The sequence below is a fragment of the Microtus pennsylvanicus genome, chromosome 11 (genome assembly GCF_037038515.1).
Source record: "Microtus pennsylvanicus isolate mMicPen1 chromosome 11, mMicPen1.hap1, whole genome shotgun sequence".
NCBI classification, from domain to species: Eukaryota; Metazoa; Chordata; class Mammalia; order Rodentia; family Cricetidae; genus Microtus; species Microtus pennsylvanicus.
This window is the reverse complement of record NC_134589.1, coordinates 44,051,821-44,076,172: the sequence shown is the minus strand read 5'-3', so window position 1 is coordinate 44,076,172 and position 24,352 is coordinate 44,051,821. Positions and strand designations below refer to the sequence as shown.

Sequence of the window (24,352 nt, the reverse complement as noted above, 5' to 3'; positions counted from 1 at the left end):
GGAACTAGCTCTGTAGACCAGGCTGGGCTCGAACTCACAGGGATCCGCCTGCCTCTGCCTCCCAAGTGCTGGGATTAAAGGCGTGCGCCACCATCGCCCGGCTGAACCCAGGTCTTAAGAGCAGCCAGTGCTCTTAAATGCTGAGCCGTTCCTCCAGCCCCCTAGTTTTATCCTTTAACATGATAGCAGTCAAAAAATAGGAAAGGCAAATAATATTGTCATTTCTTATTAGAGCTATTAAAATGGGCTCTTACTAAACAATTTTTGAGAACTTTAGAATTCAGAATTCAGGTACTACAAATATTTGATCCTTGGCCTAATTAAAAGTCTCCTTTCAAGTCAGGCATGGTAGCACACAGATGTAATTCCAACACTGGAGCAACTGAGCCAGGAGGATTATGGTTTAAGGCCAACACTAGTTACATAACAAGACTACCTCAAAAATAAAATAAATCACTGGGTGGTGGTGGCGCACACCTTTAATCCCAGCACTCTGAAGGCAGAGGCAGGTGGAGCTCTGTGAGTTCGAGGCCAGCCTGGTCTACAAGCGCTAGTTCCTGGTACACAGAAATACCCTGACTGAAAAAAAAAAAAGTCTCCTTTGTATTTAGCAGTGGTCCTTGTTGTCATCTTTGAAACTATAAGCTATTGTTCTTGTCCTCTAACCTATCAAAAGGATCAAAAGGATAGTAAAGCAGGACAGTGACATAATTGTGGGGCCTACTGCAAATTAAATATATAGGGCCTATTTTTCATAAGTCACTCAGAATTTTAGGATGCCACCAGTAAGAGGATTAAGCCAAGTGTGAGCCATCTAAAGCACTGGACTTTTCATGACTGTACAACCCATGAAATTGGTTGTGATTTTAAATAGATGGAATTAATGAAAGCTCTGTTACTCATCCTCCCAACCCCCTCTTTTATCTTTCTCTTTTTTGTTTTGTTTTTTTATTACTGTGCAGGAGGGGTAGACACCATACTTCAGTCCTCGTACAAAGGTTGGGAGACAACTTGTGGAGTTGGCTTTCTTTTTTCACCTTTTTGTGGGTTCCAGGAATCAAACTCAGAGTGCCAGGCTTGTGTGGCAAGTAACTTTAGCCACTGTACCATCTCACCAGTCGCACATTAGCTTTTAGAGATAGGCTGGTCTTGAACTCACAAGTGGCCCAATATTGAATTAGAGATCCTCTTGTCTCAGCTTCCAAGTGTTTAGCTGACATGTGTGCCACCATGGCTGGTTTTTCTTCTTTTTGTTCTTTCCATTCTGATCCTTGGACAAGAATTGGAGGTTATCCATAATAGAAAAAAATGCATATACTTCTGTTAGTCCAGAATGTAGAATAGTCTCTTCTGTTTGGTTGGTGAAACAATTAAGATTTGAACTTTATTTTTAAGAAATGTAATTAATTGATAAAACTAGAAAAACATGTCCTACATTACACTTTTTAAAAATCTCCCAAATGCTGTTACATTTTGTTCAAGCAGTTGTATATTTGAGGCTGTTAGTATTTTTCCTTTCTCTCTCTCTCTCTCTCTCTCTCTCTCTCTCTCTCTCTCTCTCTCTCTCTCTCTCTCTCACACACACACACACACACACACACACACACACACACACACACACAGATGGGAAAGCCGTCGGGAGTTATCCTGCATTACCTATGCAGGCTTGTTTTGTCTTTACAGGTGAGAAAGGCCAAAGATAAGATGAAAGAAAATCTTGCTTTCTTAAAATTAATCTGTTTTATAGACTTTTTTCCAGTTTCCAAGAATAACTTCTGGAGTATAATATAAACTAATATGTACCTCAAGTTTTTGTTTTCATTATTTCATACAACCATTGCAGTAACTGGTGTGGGCTCATGTGGAAACCATAGATTGACTTCTGGATATGTTCTTCACTTACGGGTTTTCTCACAGAACCTTTGGGCTAGACTGGCTGGCCAGCACAGCACCCAGGATCTACCTGTCCTCCCCCAGTGCTGGGTATACCCGTAGGCCTGTAAGCTGAATTCAGGTGCTCATTCTTGCATAGCAAGCATTTTATTCACTGAGGATCTCTCCAACTCCTATTTCAACATAATTATAAGAACAAGATTGAAGTTCGAAGAGATTACTTGTCTTATTCAAGGTCATTTAATAAATAAATGAAAAAGCAGGAACTGAAAGCCAGGTCTTCTTGCTTATTTTGTAAGCTTTATTGCCTCTAGTTAGTTTTATATCCCCACTAAGTGAAAGTTCATTTATTGGTCACCAACAGAGATCTGGGCACTGTGATTATATAAGAACAGGGAGACTAAATCAGTGCTCAGAACTTAAATTCCACTCCACTAGTTGGGAGGTGAACTCAGTTATGTAGTTTGAGGCCAGCCTGGGCTATATGAGATACTGTTTCAACAACAAAAGAAGAACTTACATTCTAAGTGTAAACAAATTACTGTAGCTAAATAATCAAGTGATGATGCAGCTTTAAAGAAAAAAATAAAACATGCCAGGCAGTAGTGGTGCACGCCTTTAATCCCAGCACTCGGGAGACAGAGACAGGCGGATCTTTGTGAATTCGAGGCCAGCCTGGTCTACAAGAGCTAGTTCCAGGACAGGCTCCAAAGCTACAGAGAAACCCTGTCTCGGGGGGGGGGGGGGGGGAACCACCAAAAAAAATATGGAAAGCAAGCTGGGAAGACAGTGCCAGGTTAGAGAAAATAAAGCAGAAACTAACAAGATAATAGTTGAGGCACAAATTGAAGTCTAGACATTTTATGTTAATGGATAAATCAATTCTAGGTGTAGCAGATATGTATGATACTAGGCTACTACATCATGGGCATTGATGTAGGTTTTTATTGTTTGTTTTACTTAAAATATAATTTCTAATGGTAAGTTAAAGTGAGGAATATGTTGATGTCTTTCTTCATTTTCTTAAATACAAGGCTTCTAAGACTTGATTATCTTGTTTTTTGATTTTGGGAGTGTTTTTTGTTTTGTTTGTTTTTTGGTTGGTTGGTTGGTTGATTTTGGTTAGGTTTTGTTTGTTTGTTTTGAGACAGAGTTTTGCTATGTATATGTAGCTCAGGCAAATCTTAAATTTGTTGGCCTCAACTTGAAGGTCTCAAACTTCACGTTCTTCTGTCTCAAACTCCAGAGTGGTAGGATTACAGGGATTCACACCCTGCCCAGCTGAGGAGTGTTAACTGTTAATTACGTTAACCTTTGTCCTAACTGCTGCACCCTACATTTAATCTTCTTTCCTTGTAGCACTGATTATAAGATCAAGTCACTAAAGCTGTAAATTTCGTCATTTCTTTTTATACTGAATCACAATAAGATCAGCTGTTGTACCGATGTTCTTCTATTTCTCTCAGTGATAAAACGTGTATTATAACTAAGTGACATGCTCTGGTAGCAGTTAACTTTCTTAGAGTCTTCAATAAATGCAAGAAATAGATGACCTTATTCACTTGTCAGATGTAATTATAATGATCTTAAAATATTAATCCTTTATAGTACTACACTCCTGATATATCTAGTGCTATGGGCCTTCAGTAAATGAACTTCCACTTAACTCTTAAAACCCATTACAACATAAAAATGTTTATTAATTAGAGCAGGGTTTTCAGAAGCTGGAAAAGAAGGAAACAGCATGAGTGAAAGGTTGTCTCTGAAGAATAGCTGTCATAAAATATTCTCAAACTAATCAAGACCCCTAGAAACTCCAAAAACAAGCTCTGTTTCCTCTGATTTCAAAGTTAAATCCAAACATAAATCATTAAGTGATTGCCTCATTAAATCTGAGCTGTCACCTGCTAAGAAGCAAAGGGTAGACGTGGGAAATATGTCAGTCCCAACTAAGTGTAGTTCCTTTAAGGTGATTACCAGAGTCCTTTAGTTCCAAACATATCTATCCTGCAAACTATAGCTATGAATGCAGCCCTACATATGTGTAGGTTTCAACATCGTCACAGCATCAAGGAGCTGGACTCCCCTGAAAGCTATTGAAGAATGTTGGATTAATTTTTCTAGAAAAAGCAAAGACCATGGTTTTTATTTGTTCTCAAAAGAATCCAGTGACATTCCTCTCTCTGTGTCACACATACACACACTTAAAAATCTGGAATAGAAGCAAGGCATAATCACATATGCCCTTAATTTCAGCTCTTGGGAGACAAAGGCAAACATATCTTTGTGAGTTTGAAGCCAGCCTGGTCTACAGAGCGAGTTCCAGGATATTCAGTGCTATGTAGAGAGGCCAACAAAAAAAATTTTTTTTTTTTGAAAAAGGATCATTTTAGGCATTTGGTTTAATAAAATAAACTCTGTTTTTTTTTAACTTAACACTAAAATTTGTTTCTCTATCATGATTTCTCTGTGCTGCAATAATTTGACGTTTTCTCTCAATTGAGGGTTGGTCAGCCTTTAAATACTTCCCTTGTTATATATCTTGGAATAGCTTTTTCTAGAATGGTATTTGCTTAAAGAAACCTTGGACTATTGTAGCAAAGGATGCTTCTGTTCTCCAGCTAATAATTACACCCTGCGTGGTAAACACTAAAGAGAACACTGGGCTCAAGGGTTTCTGGTACTTAACTATATTCAAGTGGGCAAGAGATGATTTGGAGTAGTTAGTCTGAAGTAAATTATGAAGAAGTAAAATTTCTAATTCAGTTAGAATCGAATGCTTTAATACTGGTACCTATTGAATTATTTATGTACAGCTATAGACATAAGTTTCTATCTGCCCGGTCCCATAGCTGTTCAGTCCCAAATAAACACACAGAGGCTTATATTAATCATAAACTGTTTGGCCTATTGCTCAGGCTTATTACTAACTACAACTTAAAGTAGCCCATAATTCTTACCTATGTTTAGCCACATGACTTGGTGCCTTTTCTCAGAAAGACATTCTCATCTTGCTTCTTCTGCATCTGGCTTGCGACAGGGTCTCTTCCTTTCCTCTTCCCAGAATTCTAGTCTGGTTGCACTGCCTACACTTTCCACCTGTTTTATTAAGCCAATACAAGTGACAAATCTTTACAGTTTATAAGAACATTATCTGACAGCATAGAACTTGTTGGTTTAGGGATGAGAGCAGTGCCCTAGGATTAGATACTTAATAAGATAAATGTGCTATTATTTAACTATGTTAAACTTTGAGGTTTAAGAATACTCATATCTGCCAGGCAGTGGTGGTTCATGTCTTTAATCCCAGCACTCGGGAGGCAGAGGCAGGCGGATCTCTGTGAGTTTGAGGCCAGCCTGGTCTACAAGAGCTAGTTCCAGGACAGGTTCCAAAGCTACAGAGAAACCCTGTCTCGAAAAACCAAAAATAAAAAAAAAATCCTCATATCTAGTAAGCCATTCTTTGATGCTCAAACCAGCTTTAACAGAAAAATTACTGTCTGCAAGAGGCAGGAGGATCAATTCAAGTTTGAGGCCAGCCTGATCCATGTAGCAAGTTCCAGCCCAGCCAACAAGGGCTACAGAATATGACACTGCTGTTTTTGTTGTGACTGTTTTGTTTGTTTAAAAAAAAAAAGATAGTAAGGAACTAAAACTCAACCTGTAAGCAAGCCTCCAATTAAATGCTTTCTATTATGAAAAAAGAGATAGTAGGGATGCAGGCTAGTGATAGAGTGCTTGCCTAGCAACTCTGCATTCAATCTTCAGTATAATAAAAAGAAAATGAAATCTACAGCCATTCAACCGTGAGTGTGTCCAATCTTGACTGCAACTAAGCAGGGTTGGGCCTGATTAGTAACTTAGATGGGAGATTATTTGGAAATATTGGTTTTAAAAAATAAGTTTTTAAAAGAAAAAAGATTTGAATGAATATACTATCATGAGCCAAAATAAACCCTTCCTTTAAAAAAGAAAAATGGAGGTTTTATAAATAAGGCTTTGAGAGAACCCAGACCAGTTTACTACTTTAGAGTACTTGGGATTAGCAAAATGAGCAGACTCTTTCACGGAGCCTCACCCCAGCCCTTTGGATTAAGTTTTTATTGCAGGGGAAACAAAATGAAGGTTTAACTATTATTTAAATGTATAAAGAAATAAAAATAGTAAAAATATTGCTCCCCCCCTTTTTTTAACTCTGGAACCAAAAACATATGAAACAGATTCCATGAACCTTCATTAACACTAGAATAATTTAGGGAAGCATCCTCATTTACTTGTCTTTCTGCAATGAAAATGTTCACAACTGCATGTCCAGTCTCCTTTAAATGAAGGCAGATTTCTGTTTGCTACACTTTCATTTTAGAAGTATGTTTTCTGCATTATATAAATGTATTATATCAATACATACACACACACATACACACACACACACACACACACACCTCCCTCCAGTGAAATTAGGAAGGTTCCCCAAATGTCTGCATTTTATTGGGATTTTCATTTTATTTTCCAAATATTTTCTTTAAACGCTTTGGATTCTAGATTTAGGGACCACTTAAGAAATATGACGTTTCCCCTGTTACCAGCACCACTTCCATGGCCATTAGCGAACTCAGTCTATTAATCAGTCAATCAATGAATCAGTCCAATTTCTACAAGTACATTGGACTGGGAGCAGGGAAGGTAAAGAATAAGAGTCAGCTTTGCCCTCACTTGGGTCTTCTTGATGGATACATGATCCAGGAAGCTGTCAACCGGAAGACTACTGGGTAACTCCCACTGTCAGTCTCTGGTGCTTCTGCAGATTAATGATTCCCAAGTTGAAAAACTGTTCGTTCTAGTTCCCAGGAGACAAAACTGGTGAGCATTTTACCCTGTTAACTGGACAGCTCTCTTGTCTCTGCATGAGGTGTGACAGGCAGTCCTGGCAAGTGAGTTACCTGGAAAGTATTCATAGCATTGCTTTAGGCATACGACTGTGCCAGAATTATTCTATGATAAAGAGATTGCTCTGTCCTAGAGAGTATACCTCTGTTCAGAATGGAATAAAACTGAGTGTTAGTTGTTCTGTTGAATGTCAAGGAATGCTACATTGATAGTGTTGCTTTTAGTATTTCCCTGTGACACAGTTACCAGCCCCAGTGCTGTGAGCTAAGCGTAGGACTAAGTCGTCTTCTATCTTTAATAGGGTGAGCATATCTTGTCTAAATATAGTAAGGTGTGGACTTGGCTAGTGCTGTGAGAGACAGTAGAATGACCTTCACTGGTCTTCATCACTAGTGTTAAATGTTCTATTTAAAGAAATAGGAACACTCTTTCCAGCAACACAGGTTTCAAAATGTAAAATGTTAAGTACTAGACAAAAAATAAAATATAAAAGACTACTTCTGAAACCAGCCTACAGTTCACAATCCCAAAGAACCTAGACAACAAAGAGGACCCTAAGAGAGACAGACATGGATCTAATCTACATGGGAAGTAGAAAAAGACAAGATCTCCTGAGTAAATTGGGAGTGTGGGGATCATGGGAGAGGGAAGAAGGGGAGGGGAGATGAGGGGGGAGCAGAGAAAAATATATAGCTCAATAAAAACAATTTTTTTAAAAAATGAGGGAAAACGTCTACTTCTGAAAGGAGATAGGCAAGCCAGGTAGGGAGGTATACATATCTGTATCTTTAGGTACTTGGAAAGTTGAGATAGAGGATCACACGTTCAAAGCCAGTCTTGGTATCATAGAGAGACCCTTGTTCCAAAAGGAAAGAAATTAAGAAAACAAGCCAAGGGTTATTTTTGTTTATTTTAAACATGCCTATTACACAATTCTTTTCTACTTTATTAACCAAAAGCTAACAACTATTGAGAATGAAAAAGATACAGCATAAGCTTCCTTAGAACCTTTAGAGTAATGATTTGTATTTTCAAATCCTGTCACTTGCTGCTTTTAGAAAGCTTTTGTTTACTAAGAAGAAAGGGTGTTTTTGTTTTCCCATGCCTGTGAAATGTAGTGTAGTTATCGCCAGTCCCACCTATGTAACAGAAGAAACTCAGACACAGAAGTAAACTGACTTAGCTAGGAAAGTAAGTGAATCAATATTACAGCCAGTGGTGGTGAGGTGGTGACCTCAGGATGCATTGTTTTTAGATTAAATGGCCTTCTTTTGCTTTCTTCTTTTAATGTTTTTTTTTTAATTTTTATGTGTATGGGTGTTTTCTCCGCATGTATGTCTGTGCACCATGTGTATTCTTTGTGCCCAAGGAGGCCTGAAGAAGACATTGAATTTCTTGGAACCAAGACTGCAAATGGTTGATAGCTGCCATGTGGGTACTGGGAATTGAACTTGAGTTCTCTGGAAGAATAGCCAGTGCTCTTAACTGATGAGCTATCTCTCCAGTCCCTTTCCTTTTAGAGTGTAAAACTACCCCAGCAGCCTTTCTGTAATGAGCATTCCTATGAAAGAATTTCTCCCTTCCTGTCCTTTTGTTGTTGTTTAATCGATCGACAGAGAAGGTAAGGATTCTATTTACAGCAAAATTTTGCAGTGGAAGCATGGAGCCAGTGACACACTAACCATTTGGTTTCTTAAACGATATGTATTTTCTTTTTTTTTTTTTTTTTTTTTTGGCTTCTTGAGACAGGGTTTCTCTGCGGCTTTGGAGCCTGTCCTGGAACTAGCTCTTGTAGACCAGGCTGGTCTCGAACTCACAGAGATCCGCCTGCCTCTGCCTCCCGAGTGCTGGGATTAAAGGCGTGCGCCACCACCGCCCGCGATATGTATTTTCATATAGTTTTTGAACAATCACGTTTGCCAGATAGCCTGACCCATTTTGACATAACCTTTAAAGGCATTCTTTAAGGGTTATCTCTTCTGCTAAGAAAAGTTTGGCTGGTGTTTTTGCATGTTTAATTGCCATAGAAATATAGTGATCTCATCTTGGGTTTGAAGTTGTACTTTAAAGATTTTCAATAATAATCTGAAATCAAACTGATGAGGGATTTCATAGTGTTACACAAAGAAACTGAGATTTATATTAACTTCATCCATACTATATAGTTCAGTCATGATGCTAATTCCATGGTTTTTTGTTTTTTGGGGGTTTTTTTTGGTGTTTTTTTTTTTTTTTTTTTTTGGTTTTTCGAGACAGGGTTTCTCTGTGGCTTTGGAGCCTGTCCTGGAACTAGCTCTGTAGACCAGGCTGGTCTCGAACTCACAGAGATCCGCCTGCCTCTGCCTCCCGAGTGCTGGGATTAAAGGCGTGCGCCACCATCGCCCGGCTTAATTCCATGGTTTTTTATTTTAAAATTTGTATTACATTTTTATCTATTCTATCTGTGCATGCCACAGTATACATGTGGAAGTCAGAGGACAGCTTTCCCAGAATTGGCTTTCTCCTCCCACTATATGGTTCTGGGAATCAAACTCAGGTCATCAGACTTGGAGGCAAGCACCTCTACCTGCTGAGCAATCTTAATGACCCCAGGTTCTGTTTTGTTTTGTTTTGCCTCTGTCTGCTTCTACATGTCTCCATGAAGTAAGTGAAATACTAATCATCTTTTAGAGAAAATGCCTAAGGCACAAAACCGACTCAAAGTTATCGGATAGTCATATGTATTGTCATTAGAAAGCCCTGGAACCTGGCCTAGTGATGTGCAGCCATAAATCTAGCATGACAATGGCCAAGGCAGAAGAGAATCTTGAGTTAAAGGCCAACATGGGCCACATTACACAGTGAGACCTTTTCTCAAAAAGAAAAACTAAGCAGCAGTGGCCAAGTAGCTGTTTTGTTGTTTACTGCTCCTTTAAGTCAGTAAACATGTGATCTAGAACTGGGATCTCACTTGGAGAAGGAAGTTTCAGATTGTCGCTTTTGAGCTGCTTTCTAAACAGCTAAGTTCTGAATGTGACAGCCACCTTAGTTTTTTTAGTCATATGTCACTCATAGCATCGTTAGTGTTTCTATCTCATTTACAGAGGAAAAGCAGGAAGCAGAACATCTCAGCTATTAAAATATGACAGCTTTTCTGTAGTTAAAATGTAAATTGGATCAATCTTATTCTCTAGACTTACAGTTCTTTCTGTGGATATCTTGTGATTGTGTGGTTGTGTTTCATGTCAATTCTTAATTCTCCCTCGTTCTAGAGATGGGAGATAATAATTTTCTGAAAACTGTCTTCCTGTAGATATTCTTAACTATGGGCAGTTTCCCTGCGAGTCATGCAGATTTAGTGTTACTTGAATACCACCAGTTTTTCACTCCAGTCTAGTACAATACACATGAATCTGTAAAATTCTGATTAAAGTTGATGTCAAGTTTCTGATTTACCTTTCGCTTGCTACATTTCTTTAAACTTTTAAATGGTTGTTTCAGAACTTAGCTGTATTATCATTCACTTAACAAAGCCCATCAGTGTACTGTCATATCCGCTTAAAGGGGAATAGGAAGGAGGGAAGTCCTTTGTGTGAGAGCATTCCCTTCAGCTGGTCTTCCTTGATGCTGGAGTCTGGTGCCTGGCAGGAAATGATGCAGACATGTGTGATAACAAAGTGACATAAGGACGAGTCACGTATGAGGCCCCTGGCTTGTCCAGATTGCTTAGCGTGTCCGCTGGCAGGTAGGGCGGACAAGTTTGATTTCAAATGTGAGGTTTAGCAAAGTATAGAGTACTAAGATGGTGGGGAAACTGATTGAAGAAAAGTTAGTACAGAGGCAGGTGATATGAGGTAATAGCCATGGAAACAGACTTATAATTTTCTTGAGTGTGAAGCTTAAAGCATTGGTATTTGTTAAATACCAAAAGACCTGTCAAAAGAGTCAAGAGGGACAAAGAAATTATTTCTATGAGTAAAAGGAATTTGCACATATCAAAACATTTTTGTCTGGTCTTTCTTACAACTGGAATTTCTTTATGAAATAAGTTTTCCATTATACAAGAACTAGGCAGAAAGGGGCTGATAGCCATCTTCTCTGTGTTCCCCAGCTTTAGACCTAACATACCAAAGTAGTACCTGCCTCCCCATTTCTAAGCCTCACCCATTTTCCAGCCCATTTCCTCTACTGTGGTAAACTATGGCTTTCTGCTATGCTCAAGATAAAGTCCAAATTCCTTGGCAAGCAGTACGGGATCTGTCCTGCTTATCTCCCTCATGTTTACAGCAGCCCTCTCCACATTTTAACTAAGACAATAGTTGATCTTGGTCTCTGTTTCTCCAGGACAAATCGTCCAGGAGGAGGACAGTTCTACCCCTGCCCTCTTCTCTTGGAGGGCAGTGATGTATTTCACTTACTGTTAATTTAACCCTTTGCCCTATATCATCCTGGTCCGAGAGCCCTTCCTTGACTATGCTTTTCTGTTACTTTTAGCCTCTGAACCACTGGTTTGGTTATTTGGGTTTGGGTTTTTTGTTTTGTTTTGTTTTGTTTTTTTAGCACATTTAGACTGCCTGGCATTTCACTGACTTGTCTCATCCTACCTCTTTGAATTTTATGTTTATTGTTATATTGCCAGTACCTAGGATAGTACTTTGCTGCATGATGCATTCTCAGTAAATAATTTTTGAATGAAACCAATAATAAACTTTTTTTTTCAAGATGGGGTTTCTCTGTGTGGTCTATCCTGGAACTTGTTCTGTAGACCAGGCTGGCCTCGAACTCACAGAGATCCACCTACCTCTGTCTCTGAAGCACTGAGATTAAAGACCTATGCCACCACCATCTGACTCAATATATTTTTTAATATTAATTTATTTTATGTCTGTGGATATTTTTGCCAGCACTTATGTCTGTGCACCACTTACAAGCCTGGTGTTCTCAAAGGCCAGAAGAGGGCAGTGCATTCCCTGGAACCAGAGTTACAGACAGTTATGAGCCACCATGTGGGTTCTGGGAATCAAACAGGTCCTCTAGAAGAGCAGCCAGTGCTCTTAACTACTGAGCCATCTTTCCAGCCCCTGTGTTGTTTTTGCTGTTGCTTTTAATGATGCGTTCTTGCAAAGTAATTTAAAAGCAGACTTTCAAAAGCAACTGCAGCACTTTTTTAAAAAATTGTTGCTAGCTGGTCATGGTGGCACACACCTTTAATTCCAGCACTAGGGAGGCAGAGACAGGCAGATATCTCTAAGTTTGAGAACAGCCTGGTCTACAGAACAAATTCCAGGCCAGAGCTACATTCTGAGATTGTCTCACAAAAACAGAGAGTGTGTGTGTGTGTGTGTGTGTGTGTGTGTGTGTGTGTGTGTGTGTGTGTGTGTGTAAAATGATGATGATGATGATTTAGGATCCTTTGAATAGTTCTTACAGCCACACTTTAAGACTAGCCACACTGCTCAATTATATAAACACAAAAAGACTAGACTCCTTCTTGCTCTTTAATGAGTTCCTCTTGAGCTGAAGTCTCCATGCAGCTGATAGTCTTTGATTACTTTGTTGTAGCTTTCTGCTCTGCTTCATCCTCTCTCCAGTGGGAGGATACAATTTGGTGCTGTGTGGGATTTATCAGACTAGGTTAGCGGTCCATTTAGTTTTAACCTAACACATTTATACAAACCTACATATGGCATTCCTTTGTTACAGAAGGGAAAAGTTACTATATCAGACCCAGGGAGGCTCCAGTATCTGAACAAGAGATTTCTAAGTCTTTTGTACTCAGCTTGCCCAGAAGACAGATGTAGAGCAGTAACCCATATAACATACCCGACTTCTCAAAAAAGGAAGTTCAAGATAGAGCACAACATAGGATTTTGCAAGTCAGTTGAAAGTTCTTTTTTGAGTTGAAGGAGTTGCCAACTCAAGGTGCCAAACAAGATCAAGTAAGAGAACCTCTCCTGCGGTCTGTTAAACTATGTGACCTTCCTTATTTGCCAAGTAAACACCAGAGAAGACACAATACCACTCATACTTTATTTTAAAGTCTACTTCAGTCTTTGGCATCCCTGTTACCATTTCCAAATGTTTATTTAACTATATGGCATTACCCTGGGCACTGTATGAAGTAGTATGGCAGTCTTCCTACACTGTCTTCATACAAAGCAAACAATATAGACCTAAAATATTCATCTAACTAAACAGAAAGGAAATTGAATATACATAAGACACAAAGCAGTAGAGCAGATCAACAATTGTGTTATCTTTGCTTTTACCTAAGTTTTTCTGCATATGATAAGCTTTTTTATTTAGAGTAAGAACAAGAAAGGGAGAAGGAAGAAGACAGCTTTAGGCAGTAAGTTCTACCTCATCTGTTCTCCCACAAGGGTGGGATAGCGCTGTCTAAGAGTTAAATGTTGTTGATGGTAAAGAACCTCAGTCACTTAAATAAAAAGACATGGGCAGAGACTAGAGAGTAACTTAGCTGGTTAAAGAGTACTGGGTGCTCTTGCAGAGGACCCTGGTTCAATTCCCAGCACCCACAGGGCAGCTCACAGCCATCTGTAGCCTTAGTTTCAGAGGATCCGACACCCTCTTTTGCCTGGCATCAGGCATGTGGCATGCATACAATGCACATGCATACACACATTTAGGCAAAAAAAAAATACATATTGTTACAATTTGAAAAAAAAAGTGGCGCAAGGGAAAGACACCATGTGACAGAGCTCAGGTGAAAAGATATTTTTTTTAATTGGGGAAAGGTGAATGGGAAAAGGGGGGAGAGGAAGTGGGAGACTGGCCTCTGGGGACAGGAGTGGCAGAAGAGAAGAGAGGAGAGAGAGACAGACAAAGACAGAAAGAGGGAGAGATGGGAGGTGGGCCGGGCCCTTTTAAAAGGAAACATAGTGAGTGTGCACAGGAGGTGCTCTTAGTGGCTACAGCTGAGGATGTATACCCAAGGTCAGGCCAGTACAGATGCCTGAATACTAAGAGATATGAAAATAAAACTAAAAACAAAAAGACAAGAGTTCTTCCTTGTTTGACTAGTGAACACTGCCGCTGGAAGTTATTTGGGGCAGAGAGGTAGGCCGTGAACATAGAAGTTAACCTAAAAAACTTTGTACTTCTCTGCCCTGTGAGTTGTAATTGCTGGTTTCTTCACAGCTCACTTTCCTCTAAGCCCCACCCCTCATGCAGAGAAAAACTTGTTGACCACAGCTCTACTTTTCAAGTCTTGCACAAAGGCAGATGTCTCTAAAATGTAGCTTACGCAAAACATCTGTTTGTGTGCTTGACTCTGTTCCCACGGTGCTGTTTTCCTTCACTGCCTTGTTTAGTTTCCTTCCTTCCCTCCTTTCTCTTGCCTCCTCTTTTTTCTTCTTTAAAAATTGAAAGCACATTATAACTTTAATTTTCTTTATGAAAAGAGAAGAAAAACAACCACTGCCACCATCCTTCTTGACAACCATTTCTAATATTCCCATTTTTCTTATGTATAACTTTTTTTAACCCAGTTTTTCTTAAGCAGAAGTTCAAATATTTTGTCATGCAACCACTTCCTTGTTTTTTCCTCGTTCTGGTATCATCATTTGGTTTTTGGTTGTAAGTTAACAAAAGGGCATTGCATCTTATCAGCACTCTGCCAGTGAGGTCTTGCTTATTTTTAGAATATTTTGTTATTGTTTAGCTATGTGTATGTGTGTATGTGCACATGTGTGCAGATACCCTTAGAGTCCAGAAGCAAGTGTCAGATCTCCTGGAGCTAAAGTTACAAGCATTTGTAAGCAGCCTATTGTATATGCTGGGAACTGAAATCATGTCCTCTAGAAGAGCGATTGCTCTTAACCAGTGATCTCTGCATCATACCAACTTTTATTTTAAGAGTAAGATATTAGCCAGGCGGTAGTGGTGCACGCCTTTAATCCCAGCACTTGGGAGGCAGAGGCAGGCTGATCTCTGTGAGTTCGAAGCCAGCCTGTTCTACAGAGCTAGTTCTAGGACACTAGGACAGCCAGAGTGTTGTTACACGGAGAAACCCTCGTGGGGGGGGGGCTCTATATGGAAAATTCAACCTAGATGGTAAAATAACTTTTTTAATAAAAACTAAGCACACATCTGTACTCTTAACAGGTGATAAATTTTAACATTGTGCATGAATAGTCCAGAATCATCAGCATATATATAGGAGGATAGCTCTAAGTATAGATCCAAGAGAATGTATAAAAAGAAAAGAGGCTTGGGGGCTGGAGAGATGGCTCAGTGGTTAAGAGCATTGCCTGCTCTTCCAAAGGTCCTGAGTTCAATTCCCAGCAACCACATGGTGGCTCACAACCATCTGTAATGGGGTCTGGTGCCCTCTTCTGGCCTGTAGGCATACACACAGACAGAATATTGTATACATAATAAATAAATAAATAAAGCAAGCAAAGAGGCTGATAATGAAATCATGGGACACATGATAGTTTAAGAGATTGACCGAAAAATAACAGCCACAAATGAGAATATGAAGGAATAGTCTGAAACATGTCTGTAACCTCACACTCAGGAGGCAGAGACAGGAGGAATACTTCAAGCTCAAAGCAAACCTAGTCTATGTAGCAGGTTTTAAGCCTGTCAGCACTACCCAGTGAGACTGTCTCTAAAACAAATCAAAACAAGCTAACAAAAAGTCCATAATATCAAATGATTAAATGATTGAGCAAGATTAAGTGAAAAAAAGAAATGCCCATTACATTTTTTTTTAACAGACTTAATTCACTTTTATTTTCCTTGTATAAAAACCCTTATGTAGTGGCCACAGCTGGAGCCTGGGTCCTCTGAACAGAGACTCTGGTGTGGGTTTTCACAAGATGGTCAATGAATTCCTGATAAGGAGACTTGGTGAACACAGTCTCTTTCCAGAGGTCGGGGGTCAGGTAGCTGAAGGTCTTAGAGATGGCATCAAAGGTGGCCTTGGCAAAGTTGCCCAGGGTGGCAGTACAGCCCCTGGCTGATGTGTAGCAGTCATCAATGCCAGCCATCATCAGTAGCTTCTTGGGCACAGGAACAGAGACTATGCCAGTGCCTCTGGGGGCAGGGATGAGACGCACCAGCACAGAACCACAGCGACCTCTCACTTTGCAAGGAACAGTGTGGGGCTTACCAGTCTTGTTCCCCCAGTAGCCTCTCCGCACAGAGACAATGGAAAGCTTGGCCAAGATGATGGTCCCTCGGATGGCAGTGGCTACCTCTTTGGAGCACTTGACACCGAGACCTAAGTGACCATTGTAGTCCCCAATAGCGACGAAAGCCTTGAACCTGGTCCTCTGGCCTGCCCTAGTCTGCTTCTGCACGGGCATGATCTTCAGAACCTCATCCTTTAGGGAAGCTCCCAGGAAAAAGTCAAAAATCTCAGATTCCTTAATGGGCAGGGAGAACAGGTAGATCTTCCTCTAGGGACTTGATCTTCATGTCCTTAACCAGGCGGCCCAGCTTGGTGACGGGAATCCACTCCTTGTCTTCAGCTTTACCTCCGCGAGCCACCACAGCCTCCTAATCCTGGGCCCCCGGGTCCTCTGGGCCCTCCCACTGCACCGGTGTCATCCGCCATTTGGTGTTTTCTAGAAGAAGAAGTGCCCATTACATTTTAAAAGGAGAAGTTTCTGTGTTTTGCATGTTGGAAGCTGGATTAGCCATCACCAGGAGACTGACACCTTGTAGACACCTTCCAAAACTCATTGCTGACCGCTGACTTCCTCTAATTCCTTGCTGTCTCCCAAAGCAACAAGCCTCAGTTGTGCCTCAGAAGATTTCCTTGCTGCTCCTTCTGTCTTTCCTCTTCTAGTCCCTGCATCCCCTTCTAAGTATAGAGCAGCAGGTTCAAACGGTGGAAAGTTCAAATGCTATTTATTGGAGACTCTTTCTCTGCCCTTGTTTAAACACAGATGTGCACACTAGTGTCCCCTGTCCCTGTCCTCTGGTTCTCACAGCCCCATGGTGTGCTGTCTCAGGTGTATACACTAGTGTCCCCTGTCCCTGTCCTCTGGTTCTCACAGCCCATGGTGTGCTGTCTCAGGTGTACACACTAGTGTCCCTGTCCTCTGGTTCTCACAGCCCATGGTGTGCTGTCTCAGGTGTACACACTAGTGTCCCTGTCCTCTGGTTCTCACAGCCCATGGTGTGCTGTCTCAGGTGTACACACTAGTGTCCCTGTCCTCTGGTTCTCACAGCCCATGGTGTGCTGTCTCAGATGTACACACTAGTGTCCCTGTCCTCTGGTTCTCACAGCCCATGGTGTGCTGTCTCAGGTGTACACACTAGTGTCCCTGTCCTCTGGTTCTCACAGCCCATGGTGTGCTGTCTCAGGTGTACACACTAGTGTCCCTGTCCTCTGGTTCTCACAGCCCATGGTGTGCTGTCTCAGATGTACACACTAGTGTCCCTGTCCTCTGGTTCTCACAGCCCATGGTGTGCTGTCTCAGATGTACACACTAGTGTCCCTGTCCTCTGGTTCTCACAGCCCATGATGTGCTGTCTCAGGTGTACACACTAGTGTCCCTGTCCTCTGGTTCTCACAGCCCATGGTGTGCTGTCTCAGATGTACACACTAGTGTCCCTGTCCTCTGGTTCTCACAGCCCATGGTGTGCTGTCTCAGGTGTACACACTAGTGTCCCTGTCCTCTGGTTCTCACAGCCCATGGTGTGCTGTCTCAGGTGTACACACTAGTGTCCCTGTCCTCTGGTTCTCACAGCCCCATGGTGTGCTGTCTCAGGTGTACACACTAGTGTCCCTGTCCTCTGGTTCTCACAGCCCATGGTGTGCTGTCTCAGGTGTACACACTAGTGTCCCTGTCCTCTGGTTCTCACAGCCCATGGTGTGCTGTCTAAAGAGGCAGCACTACTGCATACCCTAGCCGGGCGTTAGAAGGACTTTGTTGTTTCTGTTCAAACACTCCAGGTTTTCAAGAGAAGTTCTATTTTTTCAACACTTTATTCAATTTGTGTGGGTAGGTAGGATGCTTAGGGACCATGAACACCTGTGAAGGTCTGAGAACATTTACAGGAACGAATTTTTTCCTGCTGTATGGGACCTCAGGGATCTAACTCAGGCCATCGTGTGGTGGCAAACTGCCTTATCCGCTAAGCAATCTTACCCGCCCGTGATTTTTAAATACAGTTACTTGTTTGTGAATTCATTTTCAAATACCATCTTTATGGCTTAAATACAGTGGCCAGGATAGGGGAGTACTACTGACAAAATACTGAACTGGGATGCCCAAGAGTTTCAGAATAGATGCCGTATTTTAGAAGCTATCTGGAAGTAGAGTCTCGAGGAGATGGAAAGTGTTTACATATGAGGTGTTCAGTGAAGAGCAAAAGATTGTTGAAGTGAACACCCATAGTCTCTGCCCTCCGGGTCTATCATTTTTGGATGAAGAGGGGTTTCAAAGGAGTCACATGGGAGAAGTGAGATGACATGAGAGGGAAAATGACTGGATGACTGGCAAGGGAAGAAAATGACAACAGTGGGTACAGATTTTTTTATGTTTTTTTTTTTTAGTAATGAATATATTTTAGGAAGGGACACAAAACTAGGTTAAGAGTGAGTATGTGTGTGTGTGTTTGCGTGTTTGCGCCCACACACACCCATGTGTGCCTTTTTTTAAGAATGTAAAAATCCAGTCTTGAGAATATTTCCAGGCTAGGAAAAAGCAATTCCTAGCAATACGAACTAGGAAGTAAGGAAATGAAATTAAGGACCCAGGATATATTGTTGTCTCTCACTAAAGAAAGAAAGTAAGTTTTGAGGTCAGAGGGAGTAGCTGGGAGAAATCACAGCAGCTTCCCCATCCCCAGCATTGTAGAAGGCAGGTTAGCAGTGGAACGTGGGATGTCGGGGAGCACGAAGGTTCAAAGGTTCGGATTGACAGGGAAGGGGAGGAATTGTAGTGAGGTGTAAAGGGCCCAGCTGGATTATCTCCATGTTCTTGATGTCATCTCTGACCTTGGTTTAACTAAGACCATAGGTGTGTTGTGACATTCTGAGGCATTGCTTTATAATCTTTTCCAGCGTTGGACTTCGTTTCTCTTGTTTATATAAACACTGTATATTTATTGAATGTTCACTTGGTGTTAAGCACTCTGCTCAACACTGAAAAGATAACATTGAACAAGGTGCTTATGGGGCTGGAGAGATGACTCAGTGGTTAAGAGCATTCCCTGCTCTTCCAAAGGTCCTGAATTCAATTCCCAGCAACCACATGGTGGCTCACAACCATCTGTAATGAAGTTTGGTGCCCTCTTCTGGCTTTCAGGCATACACACAGACAGAATATTGTATACATGATAAATAAATAAATATTTTTTAAAAACAAGGTGCTTACTTGCTCAGGCAGGTAATAAATAATTCATTAAACTATACAATTTTAAGCTCAGGAGCAAGGAGGTATAATTCTGGGAAAACAGTTGGGAAATGCCACATGATGTTATGTTGGTTAAGAAAAAAAAGTCAAGGCTGGGCAGTGGTGGCACACGCCTTTAATTCCAGCACTCAGGAAGCAGAGGCAGGTGGATCTCTGTGAGTTTGAGACCAGCCTGGTCTACAGAGCTCGTTCCAGGACAGGCTCCAAAGCCACAGAGAAACCCTGTCTCGAAAAACCAAAAAGAGAGAGAGAAAGAGAGAGAGAGGGAGGGAGGAAGGGAGAGAGAGAGAGAGAGAGAGAGAGAGAGAGAGAGAGAGAGAGAGAGAGAGAGAGTGTTGATAGTCTGGTAAAAAATTAGGAATCAAGGGACTAGAAGTTTCCCTCAGGTTGAAGATGGAGTTAACATACAGGAGTCAAAAGAAGGAAAATTGCCTTTAGTCAGAAGATAGTATGGTTTTTGTTTGTTTGGTTGGTTGGTTTGTTTTGTTGTTGTTTTTCGAGACAGGGTTTCTCAGTGTAACAGTTCTGGCTGTCCTGGAACTCACTCTGTAGACCAGGCTGGCCTCGAACTCACAGAGATCCTCCTGCCTCTGCCTCCCAAGTGTTGGAATTAAAGGTGTACGCCACCACTCTCCAGCCTGAGAGGATAATATCTGAAACCAAATCCATCAATATTTCATGTCTTCCAGAGGGAACTTGAGAATTTGAGGTCTATTTGAAAAGTCTCAATGAGGGTTTTGGAAATTGGAATGATGAGAAGTTTAGGGGCAAAGTTGTTGAATAAACTATAAAGTCCCATTAAATTGTAGGGAAAGCCGGGGTGAAAGAGATTGAGGAATAGGTAACTGACAGTAGCAAGGATGTCAAAGGTGCCGACAATGAATAGAATGACCTGAACCCTAGAAGAGGCCTTTCTAAGGGAGAGGAGGAAATGGATTGACTGAAAATGAGATTTGACTTCTTAACCAAATACTTGAAGGCTTACCTCACGTTCCTCCTGCTGCAGGGATGTTTTCAGTGCCTGGGAAAGCATTTGTTAAATCACAAAAATGAATGATTCTTCAAATGCTGAGTAGCTTGCCGTAAGTGCTTCTCTTCTTATTTTGTATTGTTTTGTCTATTCCTATCAATCACTTTAAATTTCCTTCCTGCTAATGTTCATCATGTCTTCTTGGCATGTCCAGTGCTTTAAGTGCTGGGAAAGAACTGCTCAGGTCATCACTTCTAAGTCTAGAAACTTTTAAGTTTTTTCCTTTCTAAAGAAATGTTTGAATCAAGACTCTAGGAATGAGCTTTGCTAACTCAGCCTGTAAGGGAAATGGGCTCCTTTGATGTGAGCTATTTCTCCTCTTGGAGAAAGACTTCCTCACAAAACAGAACTTGCTATCACTGTCAGTCACCGATGTCTATGGCCTGTTTTGTGTTCCGACCACCTGCTCTCATGGACACTCTGTATTTTATTGTGGTGGTTTTGTTGTTTAGGAGAGTTATTTTTGGATGATTGCTAGAGACAAGGTTGAAACTGAGCTTTGCAATGGCAGCTGCAGAGACAGCAAGGCAGCAGTGTGATAGGCAGGCCTGAACTCAGGTTTAACTCAAACTGGAAAGTGTTTGGGAGCCAGGCTGCTATCTCAGAGTTTGGAGCAACTTGAAGGAATCCAAGAATACATTCTCTTGTCCATCGTAAAATCAAAATTATTTTAGATCCGCACCAGTTTCACAAAGGATATAAATTGGGCCCTCTTGCTATTATATGAAGCCCTGTGCTACATCCACCAGCTTTGGTCTTTAATGCTTAATAGTTCTTCTAAAACATACATCGGCCGGGCGGTGGTGGCGCACGCCTTTAATCCCAGCACTCGGGAGGCAGAGGCAGGCGGATCTCTGTGAGTTTGAGGCCAGCCTGGTCTACAAGAGCTAGTTCCAGGACAGGCACCAAAGCTACAGAGAAACCCTGTCTCGAAAAAAATAAATAAATAAAAATAAAAAAAAAATAAAATATACATCAAATGCTAAAAGGTTTAAGTCTCTGTAAGGAGATAAAATGGGTATGTGGTCAGATAATATGTAGAAAGAAATGCTCTTAGTCCTCTAGAATACCATAAGGAAGCCAAGGACTGGGTAATTATGTACTTCTTCACCTGTGGTAGACTTGCCTGCCTTCATTTAAAGGCCCATGGTTTTCCTGACATTTTAACTTGGGTCGAGGAAAATTGGTTGGTTGGTTGATGGTTCTTTTTTGTTTTGTTTTGTTTTGAGGCAGGGTTACAGGGTAGCCCTTACTGACCTGAAATTCTGTAAACTAGACTGACCTCAAACTCACAGAGATTCACCTGCTTCCTGAATACTGGGATTAAAGAGTTGTGGCACCACACCCTGCTTTTGGTTTTAATAGCTAGTTTTAGTTTTGTTTTGTTTTTTCCTTTGGTTTTTTGAGACAGGGTTTCTCTGTGTAGCCCTGATTGTCCTGGAACCCACTTTATAGACCAGGCTTGTCTCGAACTCACAAAAATCCACCAGCATCTGCCTCCTGAGTGCTGGGATTAAAGGTGTGCACCACCACTGCCCAGCCATTTTGGGGAGGGGGTAGTTTCGTATTTTTTTAATGATTTATTTTTATATGCATTGATGTTTTAGCTGAATGTATGTCCGTGCGAGGGTATCAGATCTCCTGGAACTAGAACTACAGAGAGTTGCAAGCTGCCATGTGCGTACTGGGAATTGAAACCGGGTCCTCAGGAAGAGCAGCCAATGTTCTTAGCCGCTGAGAAATCTCTCCAGCCCCTAAAGTCAATTTTAATACCTGAAAAACTTGATGGAAAAGGGAACAATTTAAATAATATGAACATATTTACCTCATGGGAATATATCTCAATCTTTTCCCACTCAGGCCTGAACTCTGTTTAAGAATCCTTAGAAGGCCAGCCCAGTCTACAAAACAAGTACCAGAACTACACAGGGCTGTAGCTAGGGCTATACAGAGAAACCCTGTCTCAAAAACAAACAAACAAACAAAAAGCTTGAAAAACAGAGCAAATAACAAATGTCGCCATCAAATCCTACCTTTGTTCTATATACACAGATTGGCCAGATCCAGCACTTGGGGTTTTGTTTGGTTAGTTGGTTGGTTGGCTGACTCATTTGTTTAAGAGAGTGTCTTTGAGGCCGGGCGGTGGTGGCGCACGCCTTTAATCCCAGCACTCGGGAGGCAGAGGCAGGCGGATCTCTGTGAGTTCGAGACCAGCCTGGTCTACAGAGCTAGTTCCAGGACAGGCTCCAAAGCCACAGAGAAACCCTGTCTCGAAAAACCAAAAAAAAAAAAAAAAAAAAAAAAAGAGTGTCTTTGTCTGTAACTCATAAAAGTTTTCATTCTTCCGACTCAACCTCCTATGTGCTATAATGATAAACACACACCATCACACCTGTCTGACCAAATGTGCATTTTGTTTTGTTTTATATGTAGTAATTTTCTTTATATATTAATTTTTCTTTTAAAATGATTTATTATTTATTTTTTATTTACATATATGAGTATGCACATATGTGTGCACAAATGCATGTGGGTGCCTGTGGAAGGTGTCAACTTGTGAATCACCCATCAAACTCCAGTGCTCTGCAAGAGCAGCAAACAGTCTTAACCATTGAACCATCTGTCTACCCTAGGTGTGTTTTTAAATGTACTTGCTTCAAACTATTAGGATAGCAGTATATCCTTTGATGATAATATCTAACAGGTTACATGCCATCCTGAGTGTCAGGTGATATGGGGAGCTTAGTAACCTGGCTCTGTTGTTAATCAGCTGTGTGGCTTGTGGCAAATGATTCGAATCGCTGGCCTCATTTGATACTTGGGAGTTGGTAGCAAACTCAGAAATGAATTTTAAACTATTTTAAGCAAAATATTTATTAAACAACGTAGAGTACACTTAGTGGATGGGAGTGCTAAAGGACCCAGCTCAGAGAACAGCTAAAATGAAGGGTATCCTTGGAAGGCCGTTAAACAGAAACAGACTAGGAGAGAACTTGCAGCTCCCCATAGTGAGCATGACCATACCCTATAATACCTCTTCCTTTGGTTCACTTGCTTAAGACTCTTAGCCCCAGAGGAAAGATTCTATCAGGCCAGACATAAGCCACATTTCAGCTTCCCTCACAGCCTCTCAAAGATCCTGAACTGGAAGTCACCAAGGCCACATTTGGTAGTTTCCGAAAAAAGAAACAGAGTAGCCAGATCTGCTACTGTAGGCCTGTCCTCTCCACTGTTCAGGAGGCTGAGGCAAGAGAATCGTGAGTTCAAGGCCTGCTTTAAGCATCCTTGAGATACTGTCTTAAAAGCAAAAAGAGGGCCCAGGGAGATGACTCAATGGTAGGAAGCAATCTGAGCCCACGTAAGTGCTCATCTATAACCCTGCACTCCTGTCATGAAATAGGCAGCAGAGACAGGAGGATCTCTGGAAGCCCTCAGGCCATATAGTACAAGTGTAGCAGCAAAAACAAGAGAGGCCCTGCCTCAGAAACAATAAGAAAACAAACTCCAGAAAGTTGTCCTTTGTCTTCCACTAGTGCCGTGACTTGTGCCACACATGCCTTGGGTATTCCTCAGTGGTAGAGATTTGTCTAACATGCAACACTCAGAATAATAATACCAAAATGAATGAATGAATGAGAAAGATGGGTTATGTTAGAAGAGGAAGATTTGTTGCTAGATAGCCAGAAATAGCAAACATCAGACCAGATGTGTTAAATTGGAAGACTGAATTGTAGAGTCAACAATAAAATTATTGTTTCTATCAAACATACATGTGATATAATATATGTTACCAAGGAAACAATGAAATAAGATCTTATTCATAAATGAACATTTAAAATGAACAAACCTAAAAGACATTTTCTAATATTTTAATTTTTTGTCTCTCCCTCGCCCCAATTAAGGTCCATAGGGAAAAGAGCAGAAAGGTCAGTCAGTCCTCCTTGTAATTTGTGTCATGGACTTGAATAAAGGCCTTCCCCAGACTCTGCTCTCTTCAGCTGTAAGAAATAGAAAAGGGGGAAACAAATAACTGACTGTAGTTTTACTTGTCATTGCACAACAGAGTCAAGATGGAAAATTAGCAGGAATTAAAATGGCCTGATGGTTGTAGTTAATCAGTAAGAACTGGAAGCCTAAACTCTTGTGATTTACTAATTGGTCTACTGTA

At 41.0% G+C, this 24,352-nt stretch overlaps 1 protein-coding gene and 1 pseudogene across 2 annotated transcripts in view; one reads left to right on the top strand and one right to left on the bottom strand.

Moving 5' to 3' along the window:
* The window catches only part of Ssh2 (slingshot protein phosphatase 2), a 239,868-nt gene that overhangs the window by 136,804 nt on the left and 78,712 nt on the right, over positions 1–24,352 (top strand). The gene's annotated exons all lie outside the window — the stretch shown is intronic.
* On the bottom strand, positions 15,495–16,347 carry LOC142831902 (small ribosomal subunit protein uS5 pseudogene; annotated as a pseudogene).